General features: G+C 35.9%; 1 protein-coding gene across 1 annotated transcript in view; it reads right to left on the bottom strand.

Annotated features, from left to right (window-relative positions):
• GPC5 (glypican 5) overlaps positions 1-18,484 on the bottom strand; it is a 1,458,424-nt gene that overhangs the window by 1,090,681 nt on the left and 349,259 nt on the right. The window lies entirely within an intron of this gene.

Here is an 18,484-nt window from a genome sequence, read left to right as displayed (position 1 = left end):
GAAAGAAATGGTCAGTTGATCAAGTCTTATAAAGAAGTAACATTTACTTTTGATTTTGAAAGATTGGAAAGAGAAAACTCCAACTGAAATGCCTGCCCCAAACCATAGAGATATGAAAGGGCATTTTGTATGCCTGGATGTGTTTCCATGTGTTGGAAAGTGGAAAAAAGAGAAATACACAGGTGCAGATAAAATGCACAGTGAAGGGATTTGTACATAAAAAAATTGCATTGTTGATTTTTAAGATAACAATCATCTATGTGGGGAATTAGTTTGCAAGGGAAGTAGCAGATCAATAGGTTAGGAGTCTGTTATAAAAATCCAGAGGGGGGATAAATGAGGCCCAAGTGCAGTAGAAATGATGGTAAAATGGAGATACCAGCCCAAGAAATAGAGGAGTAATACAACTACAATTATTGCAAATACTACAAATATTATGTAGGCTAAAACACAGGTAAGAGTCTGGATTTTTCATAACTTTTTGTTATTAAACAAATATAGATGTAACTTTGCTTACAATGTTTTTAAACCTCTTCCGCTCATCTCTCATGATGACTCCTTTGCTCCCATCTCCTGACAATCTTTAAACTCTGTCCCATCCTCATATCACTCTGTTCTTTAACTAGAACTCCTTTCTCCCCTATGTGCTTGGGTTTTCTCTGTATAGGATACTCTCTCTTCTCTTACTCGTTTCATCTAGCTAGCTCCTACTTACCCTGCATGTCTCTGAAAATCATGTTGTTAAATTCGGTTCCCTAGAAGTAGATGCTTGGTCAAGAGATTTACTGGGGGTAGTGCTCTCAGTAAAGAGGAGTGAGGGAGGCAAGATAAAGCAGGAGATAAAAGTTATGCAAAACGGCGGTCTGGGCTGGAGTCTAGCCTCCTCTGATCCCACCAGGAAGCAATGAAACCCAAATTGCAGCACAGAGTTGATTTCATCTTCAGGCTAGCAGGCCCATCTTCTGAACCTCAGTCATGGACTGATGACTAGGGTGTAGGGAGGGGGTCTGAGGAGCGGAGCATGGACTTTGGGCCAGGTGGCAATTCTGTGAAGAAGGCACTGTCACCAACGCTTCCAACAGTAGAGGGATGGGGGTGCTGCAGGTCAAGGGGAGAGTGGAGATGGGAATATCCACTACAATTCCTTACTGACTGATTTCCAGCCGCTTCTCCAATATACTCCTATAGCACCCTGCCCTGCACCAGCCCATCCTTCACAGGCTATCACAGGTGCTATAATCTCCACGGCAGCAAAAATTACTGCTATGTATTTTTAATGTGGTAGCCCAGAGCCTCACACACAGTAGGCACCCAATAAAGATCCGTTAATGATGAACAGAGAAAGCTAAAATCACATAGAAATTCTTCAGTGGGGAATTTCTTTTGAAGCAGCTTACACTCTTCAAGATGTCAAGTTATTTGTACTCATTTGTATGCAGTTAAAAATCATCTGCTTCATCACAATGGGCAAGAGACAGAAGGAGTCTTGATATTCACATTCTTTTAGTAAGAATCCTCTGAACAGGTGTGATTTCTCTCTATACTGTACCTCCTGTCAATTGCTCTTCAGTTTATTTTGAATTAAAATTTAAACATTTGTTTACTTGGTGAAATCTTCAGGAAGCTGAACAGTTTGTAATCCTGGCTGTTACAAAACTTTTAGAGAGAAAAGCAATGCATTTGCAAGTAAAATGAACAGGAAATTGCTAATTAGGAATCCCAAAACAACAATGTGTTTTCCCAGGAATAGCATTGAGAACTTTTTAAGATAAGTAAATAATAAAAATAATAATAAAGTTTGTTGGTGAATAGCTCCCAAAAGACACATATGAGAAAGAATGATAAATTATGTCATTATATAGACTAATGGATCAGGTTTGTGTATGCGTCTTGAGGCTTTCTGTGTTGACTTGGATGGAGTCCCAAAGAGAAGCTGACTTGCATGTCTGCATGAATAAATTCCTAATTAGCTGCTTAGTCCTCAAGCTTTTACATTCTACAAATAGCTTGATCTGTCGGTCTGGACTAGGCAAGAACTTTTGGTCAAATAATATTTTTAAACTGTAGAACCAGATCATATTGAAACTATCACATTCAAAACATGGAGAAATCTTTAACCAAAATATCTGCACTCAAAATTGTAACTCAAAATATCTGCACTCAAAATTGTATTTAAAAAATTCAACCTTCATTACAGATGGTATTTATTTCTAATTTATGTCTTTCCAATGAAATAATATTATCATTAATAAACCGTGAATTTTCCTTCCAGATTGTTTTTCTGGAGATGCTAGACTAAGAACAGATATGACTGATATTTACGTTATGTCTACTTTCAGTTACTCAGCAGTCTATTATCATCAGTATTTAAAAATCCAAAAATAGCCATTATTATGCAAAACTCTCTATATTGTATTATGTATATTTGTATGAAAGAGCAGTGATTTTTAAAACGCTGTACCTCCTGAGCAATGTTACAGATCTGAATGTGGCTTAAATAATTAATTTCTATCGGTGTTACTAAATATCTAAGGAGGATGTGATCAATGCTCTTCTTCCAGAAATACGCAATACTTAAAATTCTGTCTGTGTTAAAGGCTTCATCCATCTGAAATGCAAAATTCATTATGTAGAAGGTGCTCTGTACACCAAGATGGAATCCCATTAGATACCGAATCTGCTCTAAAATAGTCAAGAATCTCACATCACTTCTACAGTAAGATTTGTCATATCATGAAATCCAAACTTCCTTGCAATACAAATGTGTTCTTCCCTATTTTTTTAGTAGTCTAAAATCTTAGAAAAAAAATTACCCAAAAAAGTAATTGTGATGGCCAAAGGCAGTGGTTCTCAACTTATGTGCTCATCAGAATCATCTGGAGAGCTCCTTAAAACATAGAATCTGGGACCCTACTCTCAGGGTTTCTTATTCACTAGAGGTCCGAGTTGGGGACCTGAGAATTTGGGGACCACACTTTGGAGACCACTGCACTTGAGGCTTGGGAAATCAATAAGCATAAGTTCTTAAAAGTTTTTTCCTTGTCTCCTTCGGGAGTGTCGCATTGCATTTCTCCTTAATCTTTACGTAATGTAATTGGTATTTCTTTTAAATATCTTCCTTCTTCTCTAATAAATTAGGTGACATTGAAGGAAATACCTATATTCTTGACAAATTAATTAGATGAAATGAAAAAAATTATAAGGGAAGAGTAGAGTTCTTATATCAAAACCAAATATGGCAAACCAATATGTAAACTTCTCAAAATAAGCCCAAATGTATGATTATGTACTGACAATAACATTCCTGAATGTATGGATTTATATAAAGAAATTTAGATACAAAGTAATGATTTCTAGCCAATTTCCAAATGTCATCACATGCCGTTTCAATATGTGGGATTAACTTAATTTTTTTTATTGTACCACTCTTATGCACTCTACATACTATAGTATCAATGAATTTCTAAGATTATGATATGTTTTACATTAAAATACAGTAAATCATTCACTGATAAACTTCTGTGCTCTGATATGGAACTACAGGAACTATAATAAAATAAATAGGGAAGAAAAATTGTCACCACCAAAGATGAAGTTCTCTTCTTGTCCTTGTCTGCCTCTTGATCCAGGGTGTGATGTGAGAATCAGATTGGGCTGGGTTCCAATTACACAGGTTGGCAAGCAGTGTCCGGTTAGTCCTAGTCAGTCCACTTCCACTCTTTAATCTCCAATCCACTGGTAGAACAGTGCAGTAACTACCCATATTCTTTCTGCTTTATGCAATTCGTTTCTCAAATAATTATAAAACTGACATTGAAGAACTATTGAACAAATTTTTATTTGCTCTTATTTGACAATGTGTGCTTGTATTTTATTTGAAACGCACTGGCATTTCAATTGTTCTGAAGTAAGATATCATATCTTTCTGTATTTTGTAAAAATATACGATGATTCTATTATAACATTTTTATGAATCATTATATTTTTAATTTTTTCCTTTTTTGGAAAACAACTAAAAGGACTTGGTAAAAAAATTATGGAAGCACATAGAAATATAATCAATCAACTTTTCCTCCTACACATGTCCTTTAACCCTCCTCTTCTTCTGTAGCATTTTCATATCACTAGCTGTAAGGCTACCTCCTTCTTTATAAAAATCAAAGTTATATTCTTTATTTTAATCTGCCATAACCATTTAATTATTTCCTTATTAATGGAGATTTTGGTTGTTCTACCTTGTGCTAGCATAAAATATGTGCAATTCATGCTCTTTTGTTTACATGGATGAAATAGATGATTCAAAGGTCATGTGTATTTGCAATATTGATACATGTTGCCCAGTTACCCTTCAAAGACACAAGAATAGCTTTCCCTCTATTGGGATGTTGAAATACCTTTTTCTCTACATGCTGGTCAATGCTATGAATTATCAAATTTAATGATCTTTGCAAATATAAGTGAAAAAATAGTTATTTGATTTGTATTTATTTTATTTTTAACATTGAGGGTGAGAATTTTGCTTCTTTGTTTAAAAGTCACTGATATGTTCTGTAAATTATCTATTCATGCACTTTGCCTAATTTTCTATCAGATTTTTGGCATTTTTCTAATTCATTTGAGGAGGTATTCATTATTTAGTGGCAGGGTGATCTTTTGTGAGAAAAGTTGTATATGCTTTATTCTCAGTGTGGTTATGTGTTTGTAGTTTCTTTATGGTATGCATTTCTCTGCAAAGAAGATTTATATTTTCCAGATAACACAAACATGATAGACTTTCATTCACTATGAATAATAACTTTTTATTCTTCAGAGGTATGTTTCTGGTTTTGTTCTCTTTTATATTCTCCCTCTCATGTATACCACACAAAAATTGGCCAATTTGAAATTTTATATTTTCCCTCAAACTTTATATTTACAATTACCATCCATAAAGCATCCAAATTATGTAAATCTTTGCTTGTGTGAAGTAAGAAATATGTGTATACACACACACACACACACACACACACACACAATCTCCCCAGTCTTTGAAGCAGAGCTCCTAAAGCGGCGACTGGGATAATTTTCAGTTCTAATATTTGGTCTTTGACCCCATTTCCTGACACACAGTGTCTAAGACCTTTGTAATTTCCTGAGTGATAGGAGCAAGCATCTAACACATTCCTCCTAAATCCTCTGGAGTTTCCTGGGTGATAGGAGCATCTTTTTTTCTAATGAGGTAATTCCTGATGGCCTCTTGGATGGGGGCTGGTCACCAGAAATACCAAACCATGATTAGAAGCTTGGAATTTTCAGGTTGCCTTTCCATTCTCCAGAGAGGAGAGGGGCTGAGAATGGAGTTAATCAGTTGATTATGATTAATACTTAGTGATTGTTTGATCATGTCTACATGATGAAGCCTGAATAAAAATCCCAAAAGTAGGGTGTTCTGAGAGCTTCCAGGTTGCTGAACATATGAAAATGCTGGGAGGATGGCATGCCCAGGGAGGACTTGCAGGCTCCACATTCCTTCTTCCGTTTCTTGCCCAGTGTATTTATTCCCTTTGGCTGTTCATGAATTGCATCCTTTATAATAAAAGAGTAAACAGAGGCAAAGTGTTTCTCTGAGTCCTGTGAGCCATTCTAGCAAATGACAAAACCCAAGAAGGGAATCATGAAAATCTCCAATGTGTAGCCAAGTCATATGGAAGTTGTGCACAATCTGGGGACCTACTACTTGTGATTGGCATCTAAAGTGGGGAGCATCTTGTGGGACTAAGCCCCTAACATGTGAGGTCTGTGGTAACTCAGGTTAGTGTGGGAATTCAGTTGAATTATACGACATACAGTTGGTGTTCAAAGAGAACTGGACAATTGCTTTTTGTGGGAGAAACTCCCACACTTCTGGTCACAGAAGTGTTCTGTGTTGAGTGTGAATACAGAGGAAAAGAGATTCCCCCCACCCCCATCCCAGGTGGAAACCACCAATGACTTCTCAAAGCACATAGAATAAAATCCAAGCTTCTTCCTGGGCTTATTTGACCTGACACTTGTCCAATCTACAGTCTCATTCCAGACAATCCTCCAGCATCATCTGCATCAGCCTGAGCCACACACGCTGATTTCCCTTCTGTTCCTTAGATACATGAAGCATGGTATTCTCTCTATTTGGAAAATTCAGATCTTTCCACATATTCAGCCTAAATGTGATTTCTCCAGAGAAGGTTTTCCTGGATACTCAATCTAACATGCCCTTAACCCAAGTTCTGTGGCATCAGCTTCATGAGAGCATAGGCTTGCCTTCTTATTCCTCACTTAAAATACTACCTGTGATAATTACTTTTATATGGCAACTTGGCTAAGCTGTAGTACCCAGTGGGTTTGGTCAAGTACCAGTCTACACATTGCTGTGAATGTATTTTTTAGATGTTATTAATATTTAAACCAGTAGACTTGGAGTAAAGCATCTTTGCCTCCATAATGTTGGTGGTCCTCATTCAATCAATTGAAAGCCTTAGGAGGGATACTAAGGTCCCCAGAAGAGGATGGAATTCTACCTTCAGACCACCTTTGGACTCAAGACTGCAACTTCTGGCAAGTTCCTTGCAGAATTTCCAAACTAGTAGCATTCCCTGTAGATTTTGGACTTACCAGTCCCCATGATCACATAAGCCAATTCCTTAAAATAAGTTGCTTTCAGAGAGAGAAAGAGAGAGAGAAAGATTGGTTTTGTTTTTGTTTTCTGGACAGCAATGACTAATACACTACTACATGTAGTCACATAGTAAGCCCTCTGACTGCAGGTGTGATGTTTATGCTGTGGCTCTCTCTACCCTACAGAGCATGAGTACCTACCTCTGTAGAATTGTATTCTAATTTGAGATGCATGATTTCATATTAGATGGCAATGACTCAATTCCAAACCAATGTACCACACATGTTTTAGTAAATAGCAATACTTGTTATATTTAAATATACATTGCTTGTTAAAAACCTAGTTTTATTTGGTACCAAATAATTTAACCATATTTATTCTAAACTGTTGTTGATTTAATGATCTAATATAACTAAAAAGGTCTAGATTCTGTCTAGAATAATCCAAAAATGAACAATATTTCACACATATAATTATACTTTTCATTTTTCTGAATATTTCATTTCTTCATGACTACTCTGAAATAAGAAAATATTTTTATTTCTTTATTTTCCTGAAGAAGTAGATGCATGTGAATTATTTTTGTGTGTGTGTTTAGACAATCTACTTTCAGAGTTTGATCTTTAATCAGTTTTATACATAATTGTAGCCACAAAAAATATTAATCATGTAAGCGAAAATGTGGCATTAATGTAAAAATAATTTCAAATCAAATTTTGTAGAAGTTTTTTCAATAATATCTAACAAATTTCCTTTATTTGGTTTGAAATATACATCAGAAAAGAAGGATTTGGATGGTTGGACAATAAAATGTGCTATCTGATGAGCTATTCTTATAAATTCAATTAGACTACACTATAGCTATTTGAAGAAAAATATATTATGAATAGATGACTGTTCTTTTTCAATCTCCCTTCTAGCATTTTACTTTAAAATATAATAAATTATTCAACAACGAATTTATATGCTATCATATGGAAATACTGGAACTAGACTAATAAACAATATTTTCCATTTTTGTAGTTTAGCAAACTTACATCCATTTTACTGAAAAGGGAATAGCTTTTCAGGTGTAACCTCACTATGAAAACGAAGGATGAATAAGAAACTGCTCTGGCTAAAGTAAGAACAGGCATCCTGGAGCCCTTGAAGACTGCTGCTGTTTTGCAATTACACAATCTGGAAGTCACAAGTCTATAGAACTGTGATGAAATCTGTACTCCCAAAGAGATAACAACTTCTGTGCCAAACAGATGGGAAAAGGTCCTTTAGGTTTCCACTTCAGTGAACTTTTATCTTGCTATCTTTTATCTTTTTATCTTCCTCTATTCAACCTCTGGACGCATGTAACAAGTTAAAAATAGTATCCTCGTACTGTGTCGGCATGGCAAGAAACTGAGTTGACACATGGGAAAAGCGGATGTTTAACCTCATTTTTTCCTAGGGATTCTGTTTAAAATACCTATTTCCTTTGGGAACTCAGTGGATAAAGGGAGAAGACTAGAATTGTAGCAGCGTGTCACCCAAAACAATCTGTTGTGTGATATACTGAAATTTAGCCTGGCTTCAGAAATTTATTTCCAATCAACTGATAGTTCATTAAGATCAGCTCTAAGACTAACCAGTGAGTGAACATTCCCAAACCACTGGTTAGAAATAAGCATTTTACTTTTATCTCTAAAGTGCTTTATCTTTGTATCTTAACTTTCAGTTCTCACTTGAAAACACCAATATAGTGCATGGGTTCAAGTGACTATCACTTTCCAGTTTGGAGTATCTGATGATCTGCCTATTAAGATATAATTTCTCAGTTTTCAGATCCAACAAAATAACCATTTAAAGTATTGATAAGGGAATATCTCCTGCTCCCAAACCCAAATCCCGAATACTAGTTTTTATTAACTCATAAAAGAACCTTCACTAGAGGCCACTAAACTCAGAGCATTTCACTCAAGAATGCATATGCCTTTGTCTTACAAATGGAAGTCTTCTGATCCAAGACAGAACCCATCCAATGAAGAGAAAATGTCAATACAATACGGTTTCATTTCCATTGAAGTAAATGAGCATATTTTATTTAATAATAACATGATTTAACAGTTATTGACTGTTTACTGTGTTATATCTAGGATTCTAAACTGTTTATGTGAATAACTCATTTAATTTTCAAATATTAGGTAGGTATTACTTTCACCTACTTTTTTCTTTTTTGAGAGAAAATCTCTGTCACCCAGGCTGGAGTACAGTGGCGCAATCTTGGCTCACTGCAACCTCCACCCCCCGGGTTCAAGCAATTTTCCTGCCTCAGCCACATAAGTAGCTGAGATTACAGGCATGTGCCACCACACCCAGTTAATTTTGTATTTTTAGTAGAGACGGAATTTAACCATGTTGGTCAGGCTGGTCTCGAACTCCTGACCTCGTGTTCTGCCCACCTCGGCCTCCCGAAGCGCTGGGATTACAGGCATGAGGCACCGCGCCCGGCCTTACCCACATTTTAAAGATAAGAAAAGTGATGCACTTAGAGATTAATGAATATGTCTTAATTCACATCACTGGTAAGTGGTTAATCTTTACTGACGACCTTAGTAGTATGGCTCCTGAACGTGTTCCTAACCACTGAGCCTTATTGGCTTTATGAATGAATGGTTGCATTATAATGAATGAGAGAAGGCTTCTAATACTAAATACTCATGACATGCCCATGAAGCTGAAATGAAAGAGAATAGTGAGAAGGAGAAAACATAATCTGAAAGTTTGTACACAAATGAAAGTAATGCAGTGTACAGGCCACTCAACTCAGGGTATTTCACTCAAGAATGCATTTGCTCCCACTCGCTTTCTTGCTTCCAAGTCTGCTGATTAAAATTCCATCCAACTTGAAAGATTTTGTAAACTATTCCCACTTGTTAATATTTGTTCTGTGTTCTTCTCTTCTATATCCTAATCTACATGAGAGACGGGCTTATGTCTATTTTGTCCATCACTGAATCCCTAGCATCTAGAACAGTGTTTGTGAAAGAGTAGAAAGTGACAAAGTTATTTTTATTCTGTTGCTATATTTTTGTATTTATGTATTATAGAATTTTAAGCGAATACAAATATACAGAAAATATAATGTAACACTCTGTTCCCATCAAACAGCTTCAATGATTACTCACTCAGAAAACTTCACTTCAAATATAATATGACCCTCCTTCTCCCACCCACTGAATTATTTTAAAGCATTCTCAGACATTATCTCATCTCATCCATTAATATTTTAAAGAATTTATTTTAATTGAATGAAAACCCATATCACATATTACCTCTTTCATTAAATACTGTTGAATCCTCTCAAAAAAGAATTTTCCCCTATTTGAAAGTCTGTGGGATTGTACACTTCTTTTATTTCAAAATCTGTTTTGCTGTGAACATGTTTTGTGAACATGTTTTCTACCAGTTTTAGATTCCAAGTCCCTTAAAGATTGGGAAAATATCTCATATACCTTCGCATTCCATTCAAGGTCTATTGCAGTATCTTGAATTTGGAAACTAGTTTTCTGTCTTCTCCGCACCACTTCCGAGTACATGGAAAAGGGTGCTAAAATAGTACTCTTTCTGTTTCCATTTCAGCTGAGAACAAGGGACAATAGATGGCATATGCCCCTCACTTTCAGTGAGGTGCTAGACATGAAAAGCAGATGACTGAAACCTTGTTTTCAGTCCCACAGCTTGACATCCACCTTAACTGAATAAAAGGATTGAAGTTGAAGAGACCAAAGCAGAGAACTTGTTTGAAGAAAGCTGATTGAACTGCTACGGCATTCCCTCATTCATTGGTCCTAGGTGAGAGAAGTGTTGAAGGATCCTTGGAGCTGGAAGGACTAAAAGGGTTGGTAGTTGGCCTATGCCTAAGCAAATGGAAGGCAGCCCATTCTTGTAGCAGAAGTTGGCTGTCTAGTGGCAGAGTAAAGAGGGGCAGCTGCATTAGGCTGTACTTCCACCGACAGTAGAAAAGAGAGGGAAGGTTTCTATGGGCTAGAATAGATGATATGGGAGAAAAGGAACCCACCAAAAGATCTCAGCAGAAAGAGGCCAAAACATTACCATCACATGGAGAAATAGAGGGGACAGACATTGTCTTATGCACACAAAAGCCCTAGGGCATCAGCTGTTAATACCTGCCAGGCTAGAAAGCATCAATGAGAGATCATAAAATTACCAGTCACAAAGAATGTTTTCTTCTCTCACCCCTCCTTTCTCACTTTTGATCCATCATCTCCTCAGCTCCAAACCTCACAACTACAAGCATGGGGGAGTCAGAAACATTGTTTGAAGGACGAGGCGAGTGCAAGGTTGGCACACGAACCTGAAACGGTTCACATACACACCCCACTAGGGACTCTTAGACTGAAGCAGAACCTAACTGGAGGAGGGGAAAAACAAAGAGTAAGAGAATTTCACACGTTTGATTATTAGTTGGACTGGACATTTTCATTACTGAATTTACACTGTTTATGGAACTAATCCATAATGAAAGATTCTTCAGGCACTAATAGTGAGCAAAAACGTTCTGACAGCTGGCCATGATTTTATTCTGGTGACAAGGTAAAAATGGCATTCCTAGAGGATTTAATGTTTCTACTCAGACCTTTCTGAGTCTGGCTTTCTGAATGTAATGATTAAACACGCTTAACAAGAGACAACTGATTACCAAGCCAATACGTCATTAAAGAGAGATACGGAAGACCTGTGTCAGCTCAGAAGATGAGATACCACGCAATTATTGCCGCATTCATAGAACATTTTTAGAAAGGACCAAAATGTGTATATTGACCTGAGAATGATGAATATTTTCCTAGGCTTTAACAGTAGTTAGGAATGTCAGGACTTGGAGCCAAGTTGATAAAATATGCATGTCCTTGCAAACATCTCCTGTATTACAGTTGGCCCTCTGGATCCACCAGTTCCAGATCAAGGATTCAACTGTGTTCAAGGATTCAACAAACCGCGAATCAAAAATATTTGAAGAAAAAAAGTATGAAAATAAAAAACAATACCAAGTTTTAAAAAACAGTATAACAACTATTTACACAGGATTTACATTGTATTTGGTACTATATTTAGTCTAGAGATGATTTAAAGTAAACAGGAGGATGTGCATAGGTTATACACAAATACTACCCCATTTTATATCTGGGACTTGAGCATCCTTGAGTTCTGGTACCTGAGAGAGGTCCTGGACACAATTCCCCATGAATACCAAGGGGCGACTATATTTGTTATAGACCCAAACCATGAGATAACTACTTAACGACTATCACTGAAATAAAAATTACCTAACAAGAAAGTGTAATAGAGGAAGGCAGGGAGAGTCCGACTGTGGCATAGGGATATTACACAGCCAAGAATCCTGCAAATTTATTTTATGTTGATTTCAAACCATCAGCCATACCTGGATTTGTCTAATTGAACCTAGAATGTGTAATCTGCAATGTGATGAATTCTATAGTCCCTTATATCTGAAACTGCACTTTTTATTTTTGTCACAAATGAGCAGAAATGTTTCAGTTCTTCCCTTAATGAAGAATGCAAACTCAGACTTTTGACCTTGGGTGGGTCTTTGCACGTGAATCTACCCCTCATTCCAGTGCCTCATCTTTTTGATAGGAACAATCCCACCCAACATGTCTCCAACCCAAAACATTTCAGATTCATGGGGTTCTTTAGATTCCCATTTCACAAAAACGTCCATGAAAGTGCATACCATGAGACGTACATGGTCTTAAAGTTGTCTGGAAAAAAAAAAAAAATCAGCATCCAGAGTCAGCATAGATTGTAACTTGTATGATTCATTTCCCTTCATCTAATCTTCCTTTTAGGCATCAACTTCACTTTGGACCCACGTATTACCCATCAGAACGTTATCACCAAGTCCAAAGTCCTAAATCTCTTAGTTCTCACTAATGCTTATAAAAATGTCATTCCCTCAGAGTCTTGTTATCTTCAAAGAATTACTCATTGATGTTCAATGATATTAATCATTCTTAGACTCTTAGATAATACAGGAGCTCTATTCCAAAAGAAACTGCAATAGAGAAGAATAGAGAAGATGTGTGACATATAAATGCAAAAAAAAAAAAAAAAGTATTATAGGTGTCACAGTGCATTTAGAGGTTAAAATGAAACACAAATGAGGGGATTCATACCCCTAAGATTCAAGATGAAAGTGAGAGTTTGGCAAACCTGCATATACAGTTGCATGGAGAAAATGATTTAATTGAAAATTATTAAGTTAATTGTGGGCATTTCAAGCTCCATGGTAGATCGCTGAAGTGAGGAAGAAGTCCTCAAATCACACTTTTTAAGCAACCTCCAATTCTGAACCAAATATGATAGGCTATAGGTATGATAATAATAATTATCAGGAAGGTATAGATTAAGGATATGAGAAACTGATTGGATAGGTAGAATTTGCCAGGAAAAAAAAAAGAAATAGAAAACAAACTGGTATTTAAGTCATAAAGAACATACTGCCTTTGCACAAGAAGCATAGGAAAAGCAACCAGTTGTTACATTACTAAAATTCAGAAATTCAGACAATCCTGAGACCTGATTGTTTTTAAAATGAAGTTCAAAACTTTTGGAAACTAGGACAGACGTTAAATAGGAAAAATATAATTGAATGCTGTAAGGTCAGGAAGAAAAAAAAGATTGAAATTGAAGTGGCTTTCCAGCTAGATAACAGGTAAAAGAAAAAAAAAATTGAGGTTAACAAAATTATGCTCAGGAAAACTGTCACTGCCTGGGTGGAAAGAAAAGTGAGAATTGGTAGAGTACAAACCCTCAGAGATTTATAAAGTTTTCTATTTTATCTGATTTTAAACTCATGCACAACCACTTGAGGAAAAGGGTCAGCTTATCATAAGAGCTAGAAAAGAGAAAACTGGATTATGAAAGAAGCATTCAGGAACATTAACTTAATCAAAATGAAGTAGAAATAATGTGGCATATTAATTTTACCAGGGTGCTATGATATTGCAAAATATATATTTGGTCTTCTTCCCTGTTTCTTGGCATTTGCTAAAATCCTTGGAATCTCCAAAGTGCTTTTTGTATGCTAACGTTGACTGACACTTCAGAAAGACAGAAGCATGATTAGAGGGTTGGGACTTTCAGCCCCTCCCACCAACCTCCAGGGAAGGGAGAGGGGCTGAAGGTTAAGTTGATCACCAATTTGGCCAATGGCAAAATTAATCATGTCTCCATAAAAATTCAAAAGGACAAGGTTGAAAGGGCTTCTGGACAGCTGAACACAAAGAAGTTCTTGGAGGGCAGCTGCTTGGAGTTCTTGGAGGACACAGAAGCTCCTCACCCCTTGCCCCATACCTTGCCCTAGGCATCTCTTCATCTGTATCCTTTGTAATATCCTTGATAAAAATCTGGTAAACATAAGTGTTTTTCTGAATTCCATGAGCTGCTCCATCAGATTCACTGAACCCAAAGAGGGGGTTGTAGAAACCCCCCAACTTGAAGCCAGTTGGTCAGAATTTCTGGAGGCTGGGACTTGGAACTGGTCTCAGAAAGGCAGGGAAGTCTTGGGGACTGAGCTCCCAGCCTGTGGGATCTCCAGGTAGATAGTGTTGGAATTGAATTGGAGTACACTCATCTGGTTTTGGATGCTTGGTGTGTGGTGGAAAAAAAAAAAACCCACACTTTTGGTCACAGAAGTTCCGTGTTGATGATTGTTGCGGTGGTATAAAAGCAGAGGAAAAACATGGTTTGAGAGTTTTCTTCAAAAAGGTACTTAACAGATACTGGCTAGCTTAAGAGTCACTGTGGAGGTCAATTCCTGGAGAGTGAGGGACAGTTACAGGATTATCTGTTAATCAAAAGGCAAAAGGAAGCCCTGGTAATTAAGGAGCTGTCACCTGAACTTCAACGCCCAGAAAGAAAAGAACGAATCATCAAACAATCAATTTGCAATCACAGAGAACTGAGAACAAAGACTAACATGCCTTTCAGAGAACAATGTTTTCTAATGAAGAGACAGGAAGGGGAGATAAAAGAGACTATAAGAGATACAGACTACATGGATTTCAATAATATTTTCTTCTTAAATCAGAAATTGTTTGAACTGTTGACCTCAGTGTTGCAGTAGAGTATATGATATGAATACAGTCTTCAAAATCATTTGAGTTAAATAGATTTTGTTTCAAAAATCAAACTCTTTTTACACTACAGATATTTGAGACATTTTCATCTACAATCACAAAGGAATTCCACCTCTTTTGATCACCACATAGGTGATTTCACACAGTTTTACAGGACTGTCACGATATTAAAATAGTCTGTACGGCTCTCCTAGTCTTTGAAGCCAAATGTCTGTGCACATAAATAATCATATCAATCACCTCCTTAAAAATGCCTGCAGGAGAAGAAATCTTGCCAAAATAATTGCTTCATTCTTATAATGAAGAATAGACTTAATCTTGGCCACCAATTTAACCTATTGGTGTGTTTGGCTTAATTCCTCTAGAATGAACCTGATGGGTATTATAACCTCCCATGAAAAAGGAAAACACTCTATCATCCCCAAATGTAGTATACATTCACTTGTTGTCCATTTCCTCAAAACCGAATGGCATTACTTCAACTAACTGCAGGTCTCTGAAATGAATCTCACATATGAGGATTGCTTAGAGCTTTTCAACACGGATCACTGCTATACTTCATTTTTTTCTCAAGGAGAAAGTTGTTAATAATTTAAGATTGTAACAGTGATCAGGACTTGACTTTATTTAGAAACTCTCCTAGATGAATTCAGCAGTTCAATATTGAAGCATATGTATTAATTCTTTGACAAAACTGTATCACAAAATTACTAGGAAAATCTGAATTAGTAGAAATTAAATGTATAAATAGCACTTTTTACAATGTTAATTTTTACTTTTTTTGAGAATTGTAAAACATAAAAAACAATAATGGCCCATAATTCTTGTATCACTTTAACACCTGTTTTCATTTAAAATAAGTATGTATAATACAAATTTAAAAATAAAAGACCTTCCTGCCCCCTAGTACTTTGTCCTAAATTTAGGCACATTAACAATTTTCTTGTAACTTTCCAGAAATACTCTATGCAGAACCAATATTAATATCTATTTTTTTTTGAAATCTGCTGGTAAAATATATCCTATCCTGTTTCTAGCTAATTTTGTTTAATTATTTGACACCATTCCACAGTAGCAGATATAAATATGTATCAATTTGACTGCTGTGTAACATTTCATGATACCATAATCAATCAATGAGAATTGATGGATACTTCTATTTTACCATTGACTTGGCATTGAGAAAAAAAAATCTCATTCTAAATTTACATCAAGGGGATGGAAATTGAGGCCATTATGTTGAGTGAAATAAGCCAGGCACAGAAAGATAAACTTCGCATATTCTCAATCATTTGTGGGAGCTAAAAATTAAAACAGTTGAATTCATGGAGATGGAGAGTAGAAGGATGGTTACCAGAGGCTGGGTAGAGTAGTGGGAAGAGGGTAATGGGGATAATTAATAGGTACAAAAATATAGTTAGACAGAATGAGTAAAATCTAGTACTGGATAGCACAACAGGGTGACTACAGTCAATGATAATTTATTGTACATTTTAAAGTAACAAAGTATAATTGGAATGCTTATAACATAAAGAAATGATAAGTGCTTGAGTTGATGGGTACCTCGTTTACCCTGATGTGATTATTACACATTGCATGCCTGTATCAAAATATCACATGTACCCCATATACACCTGCTATGTACACATAAAAATTAAAAATGAAAAAAAGAAAGAATTGACTGAGTCATGACTAAAATTAAAATTTTAAGTTATTTTTTAAGTTAAAAGACACAGAATTTTCTCATCATCAAATAGAAAAGAGATAGAGTCGAATCAACTTACTTGGGGGATTAAAAGTGAAGTATTGGGGGAATTAAATAATGCTCCTGAAACCCTCAGTTCACGGCAATAGAATAATCAGGGCTGAAACATGCTCATTTTGGAAGCAGCCTCAGAGGTGGTAGGAGTGTGTGAGGCTCATCTGCTGTCACTGAGAACCAAAGGGCACAGGAATAGGTTGGGGACCCATGAGACAGAAATGAAAGAGAAAAATGTGCTCAAGAAAGGGAAATTGTCCATTAAGGTGATGAGGTTGGAAGAATTATTTGAAGATAGTTAAAGACACAGTGAAGCTTGTTCACAAAAGACTGGAGTCTCTATGCACTTGGAAGTGGCTAATAGACAGGAGTCCGTGGTGGTACAGGAAAGGGAAGGCATTAGCTGGAAGCAAATGAGAATACTAAGAATCATACACTTCGCTGATCAGAAATGTGGATGGTTTTCATGGAGAGTCCTTGCTAACTCTATGCTTTTTCAAATTCATAAACCATGAATGAGGTCTTTAAAAATATATTATGTAGAATAAAATACATTCTTTGAGCTGAAAATACTATCACTCTAAAAGGTTTCTGCAAATCATTGATTTCTCTAACAGTATTTCCTATTACACAAACCTCAGACCAACTGGTCAAGAGAGGAATGGGATAATTTCAAATTAAGATTCTTGCAGTTGTAGATTCAGATCATATAATACAACATAATGTAATGTAGTATATAAAATATATTTATATTATATAATAAATTTGCATTAATCACTATGGGTTTCTCATTAGTCTTTGTAGAAATATACAAAAGTTCAATTCCAGTTTGAACAGTTTGAAAAAATACTATGTCAAAGTAGAATTTAATTACTAGATCTAAGAAGCAGAAATGTTGACATGAATATACTAAGAACTTCTCTCAGTAAAAGCAATAAAGGAATATTTGCAAAATTCTTACATTGCAACATCCAAGGTACATAATGAAAAAAGAGCACTAGTCATATCAGCCAATTATTTTATTTAAATTTAAATATAGTTTTTGTCTTCAATTTTTTTTCTGTGAACTCTAAGTCTCTATGAGATATTCAGATATTCAGGATGTTAATAAAATAATCATTTAATATTTCAGGAATGTAGCTTTTAACTATAATGAAAATGATCACCCAGAAATATATAAGTGGCTTTGTCATATAAATTTCTATTAAAAATTGATTATAGGATATGTTTATCATAGCAAAGTTAATTTGCTAAATAATGTTTTAAATGAATTCATCACTTTTGTGGTAACTAAACCACCTATCTGCATATAGAGTAGGTTTATTTGTAAGTCATTGTATTAGTCCATTTTCATAGTGCTATGAAGAAATACCCAAGACTGGGTGATTTATAAAGGAAAGAAGTTTAATTGACTCATAGTTCAGCATGGCTAGAGAGGCCTCAGGAAACTTATAATCATGGCATAAGGGGAAGCAAATACGTCCTTCTTCACATGGCCACAGCAAAGAGAAGTATATGTGCACAGCAAAGGGGAAGCCCCTTATAAAACCATCAGATCTCGGGAGAATTAACTCACTATCCCAAGAACAGGATCGGGGAAACCATCCCTATGATTAAATTATCTCCTACCAGGTCCCTCCCAGGTCACCTGGGGATTTTGGGAACCACAATTTGAGATGAGACTTGGGTGGGGACACAGCCAAACCATATCTGTCAGAAAGCTTAACACCCTATCTTTCATTTTGGAGACTGCTCAGAAACATATCTTAACAGATTCAAATCCAAAGTATACTTTTTAATGGATCCAAATCCAAAACGTAAAATGTATAAATAAAAAATATATATATTTTATAGTTTAACAGATTCAGATCGAAAAGCAAAACCTCATTATCCTACATTCTATAATAACCACCAGTATTGGCAAATCAAGAGACT

The sequence above is a fragment of the Nomascus leucogenys genome, chromosome 5 (genome assembly GCF_006542625.1).
Source record: "Nomascus leucogenys isolate Asia chromosome 5, Asia_NLE_v1, whole genome shotgun sequence".
Taxonomy (NCBI): domain Eukaryota; kingdom Metazoa; phylum Chordata; class Mammalia; order Primates; family Hylobatidae; genus Nomascus; species Nomascus leucogenys.
This window is presented reverse-complemented; position numbering and strand designations above follow the sequence as displayed.